This window comes from Dipodomys spectabilis, unplaced genomic scaffold, assembly GCF_019054845.1.
Source record: "Dipodomys spectabilis isolate Male_0828 unplaced genomic scaffold, ASM1905484v1 ptg000095l, whole genome shotgun sequence".
Classification (NCBI taxonomy): Eukaryota; Metazoa; Chordata; class Mammalia; order Rodentia; family Heteromyidae; genus Dipodomys; species Dipodomys spectabilis.
This window is the reverse complement of record NW_024870772.1, coordinates 27398234-27402862: the sequence shown is the minus strand read 5'-3', so window position 1 is coordinate 27402862 and position 4629 is coordinate 27398234. Positions and strand designations below refer to the sequence as shown.

The following is a 4629-nucleotide window of genomic DNA, read 5'->3' as shown; positions in this document are numbered from 1 at the left end:
TGAACACATGCAGTCCTGTTATTTAATATATGCTTCCAAGAAGGAATATCCTTATTACCTGATTTATGAAATGGTAACCCCTCTGTACAACTCCTTAGTAGTAACAATCAAATGATGATATTTTTCAATAAAGAGCTCAGGGACAGCACCCAGGCAAGATGCCCATTTCCTAGGATTTTTTTGCTCTATTTAGATGTGTAGGTCCTCCGTGCTCCAGTGGCTCTCACGTGCAATCCTAGCTACTCAGAAGGCTGAGATGTAAGGACTGCAGATCAAAGCCAATAGGGCTTTGTGATGTTTGAATACAGACATATATGTATAGTACTTTTTAAGCCAGATTGAACCTACCTATGGCCTTAAACATATGTTATGTATTTATGGTTAAAACTTTCAAAGTCCTAGCACATAAATCTTTTCTCTTTTTTCATTTTTTTCAATATTAAACCAGATTTATATATTGCAAATAAAACTCACTAGGCACAAAATCAATAGTGACATTTAAGTACCAGACCTTAAAATCTTCATCAAAGTCAACCAGAATTCATCTTGTTAATGATAGACACATTCTAGCTTCATTTAACTTGTATAAAATTTCTTCTCTTGGGGTAGGTATTGCTTGAGTCAAACACTTTAATCTTTTGTTTTTCTTTTGGAGATGGTGTTTTGCTATGGAACCTGGGCTCATCTAAAATTACAGGTGTGAATCACCACACTTAGCTTATGCTTTTCCAATTTTAACAGTAATTTTTATATTATTTCTCAGAATACATACATAATTTCCAAAAACTGATATACTTAGCAAAATGACATGCACCAAGATGACAAATCCACACAGCAGTGTCTACATGTATGTCTCTGGAAGCCATGTGCTGATTTTCTGCATATAATAAATTCTATTCTTTAATACTAATAAGCAACTTCACAAGTAAGAAAGTTACTAACTGTAGGAAAAATAAATATTTGAAAACATATCACCTTGACAAAAAATGAAAGATGAATTGAACGAAAGCTTACAGTAATATTTTCTGTGTAGAAAAAAATATTGAGGTTATTTACACATAATCTGAGAAGTAAGTTAACCTGGCTTTGCCTATTGTCTGGTCAAACTCTTGATATAGATACAAATTCCCAAATGTTTATGAAGCAGTCTTTCTGCCAGTGAACTACATCTCTAGCTGCAGAATATAATTCCTGTACTTAATCTTTTATATTAAAGTATGTGTGAATATGTCTTAAAAAGTCATAATGAAAACTATTTCAGTAATGTTTAATCATTTTTTTGTTCATTTGAGTCAGTCTTAGGTCTTGAACTCAGGACTGAGTGTTGTCCCTGAGCTTTGCCACTCGAGCCAAGACTCTATTTCTGGCTTTTCTGATGATTAATTGAAACTAAGAGTCTCACAGACTTTTCTGCCTGGATTGGCTTTGAACTGTGTTCCTCAGATCTCAAGGATTACAGGCATGAGCCATGGGCATCCGGCTTAGCCATTTTTAGCAAGGTGGCAAGTGCAATGCTTTGGTATTCTAGGAGAAAAGTTATTCTTGTTTATAGTTCTGAGGTTTCCAGAAAAGCAGGTCTACATTAAGCTGTATTAGCAGGTTTTATTAAGAAAGAAAACCGAGACTGCCCACTGGTGGTTCTTGCTTATAATCCTAGCTGCTCAGGAGGCAGAGATCTGAGGATCATAGTTCAAAGCTAGCTTGGGCAGGAAAGTCTGTGAGATTCTTAAATCCAATTAATCACAGAAAAAGATGGAAGTGGTGCTGTAGCTCAAGTGACAGAGCACTAGCCTTGAGCAAAAGTACCTTAGGGACAGCACCCAGGCCCTGAGTTCAAACCCCAGGACTGGCAAAAAAGAAAGAAAGAAAACTGAAAACTTAGGTTTATAGACTCTATTATGCTGGCTTTGTTCTAAATCACACAAAATCCAAATCCAGTACTTCTTCTCCCATGCCTGACATACTATACACTTTTCAAATGTTTATATCTGCTTACTAAAAGCTGAATAACTTCCTTGAGTTAAAAATATTTTTATTGTTATTATAAAGATGAGATACAGAGGGGTTACCGTTATGTAAGTAGGCAAAGAGTATATTTCTTTGTGGACAATGTTACCCCTTCCTTCGCTTACTCCCAGTGTTTTCCTCCTGAGTTTTTTGAGAAGACCTACTGATATTTGTTGAAACATTTCCATAGGTCATTTATGTACTATGACTGCACTGTAAGATTTCTAGTTTGTCTCAACATTTTTCTTCTGACATTCCAACTAGATAGAGGAAGACTAGAGTAGTTCAGAAGTGTAGCTCTGAAGATCTATATAAAGCTCATAGAATATTTTAAAATACATTTAAACAAGTGTAATCCCCCAAAAGAAGCTTTCGAATCAACGTAAGTGCAATACTGTGTACTGCCCTAAACATACAATGCCCAGGAACTCTTACATTATGTAGTTCACTTGTTGACCATCTGGCTACAGTTCAGTAGTAATTACTATTGTAAAGTTTGTAGTTAATAACTTCCAAAATTGCTTTTAAATAGAGTGTTTAAGTTTTAGCAATGAACAAAACATTTTATACACTTAAAACAATACTGAAGTTTATCAAAAACACATAAGAAATTTCAACTCTTAATTCCTCAAGTTATAAAAATCAATGATTTGGCCAATTTATAAACAGAATTATCCATGTAATTATTTATATAACTCTAGTAACACTATCAGCAGCTATAAGAGCAATGGTTAAAAAACCACTAAGAACATAAAAAATACGTAGCCCCATTATTTACCTGTAGAACATGTTCATTTATGCCTGTATTTTAGTATTTATTATAGCATGATTGTTCTGTTTTAAAAGTAACTCTCAAAGGATAAAGCAAAGCTATCTATGAATTGCCATTATTTTTTCTCATTTAGTTTGTGAGAATGTCCTCAACTCATCAATCTAACAAATTTCAACTCTGTTTGTTAGGCAAAAGAACAGCAGATGATCTGTTTTGCAATTAACTTTTGGTAGTTGAATTGCATACAGGCAACATAGTAAATGTGAAAAAAATTACTAATGACTAAAAATTAACAGCTTATTATACCTTATTTTGTTTAAAAATCTAGGAAGTTTGCAGCCATCAGCAGCTCCAGTGCAATCTCAAGTACAATTGAGGTTTTGGGAATCTTGCAGTGAACTTTGTGGGTAAAACTCATGCATGATTTTGATAGCATATGTGAAGGTATCTCTCTAAAATTGATCTCATTGGCTTCCTTCTCAACAAACTAACCTGTACCACTCAACATGGCTTTTTGTTCCTGATGGTAGCACATGGTATCTTTTTACAATAACTTGGTGACCATCAAAAGATACTACTTTAACCTTAATTTAATGTAACATTGGGGCCTTCACAGCCACCATTGGTTGTGTTCTCTACATCCATTATATTTTTATACAATTATACTTTGATTCCATAGGAACTTTAGTAGGTTCTTGACACAACCCCCCTCCCCCCCACACACAGGTGCTCGCTTCCATTGAGTTCTGGAGCAGAAGGAAAAAAAAAGCAGCCACTTCTCAGAACTCCCTTCCTAACTATAGCTTTGTACCTGTGAATCATCCTTCCTGAACCTGTTGCCCTTGTCCATGCTCTTTTGACCCTGTCACCATGATGGTAGTCTCCACTTTGATGACATCAACATGTTTAGATGCTACCTCTGAGTGAGACTGTGTTGTACTTGTCTTTCTATGTGTGAATCGTCACCTAACATAATGATCTCCACTTCCATTCCTTCCTGTCATTCATGGCAGGACTTCATTCCTCTCTATGACTGAAGGGCATTCCAGGGTGGGTCCATTTTCTTTATTCATTCCTTGATGGGCATGTAGATTGCCACCCTCTCTTGACAGTTATGCTAAATGGACAGAGGAGTTGGAGAGGTATCTTTGAGGTGCTAATTTCCTTGCCTTTGGGATAGGTCCAGTAATGTTGGATCTCTGCATCTCTAAATTAGAGATAGTGACAGTGTATTATTTTCAGGACTGGTTGAAAAAAGTGAATAACCTCAGAAGCACCAATGCTTCATATATACAATGCATTTTAGTTTTTATTTTTAAATTATATTTTATTTTGTTGTAAAGGTGTTGTACAGAAGGGTTACAGTTACATAAGTAAGGTAATGAGTACATTTCTTGTCAAACATTGTTACCCACTCCTTTGTTTTTCTCCCACTATCCCTACCCTACCATTGCTCTCCCCCCTCCCAAAATTGTAAAGTTCATTTCCAACATAGTGTCTCGTGAATATCATTGTTGCATTGGGTCACCCTGTGTCCTTGTTTCAGCATTTTGCTATTCCCCTTCCTTTCTCCAAATTACATAAATGTATATACAAGACTAAGAGTACCAGAATCACCCTATGACCCAGCAATCCCACTTTTGGGCATTTACCCTAATGTTTACAAACAAGACCACACTAAAGCTACCAGCACAACTATGTTTATTGCAGCATTATTTACCATAGCTAAGATATGGAACCAACCCAGATGCCCCTCAGTAGATGAATGGATCAAGAAAATGTGGTATATATACACAATGGAATTCTATGCCTCCATCAGAAAGAATGACATTGCCCCATTTGTTAGGAAA

The 4629-nt window shown here is 35.8% G+C and overlaps 1 pseudogene; it reads right to left on the bottom strand.

The window, feature by feature from the left end:
* Positions 1 to 3095: 3095 nt before the first annotated feature.
* Positions 3096 to 3424, bottom strand: LOC122112633 (annotated as a pseudogene).
* Positions 3425 to 4629: the final 1205 nt, after the last annotated feature.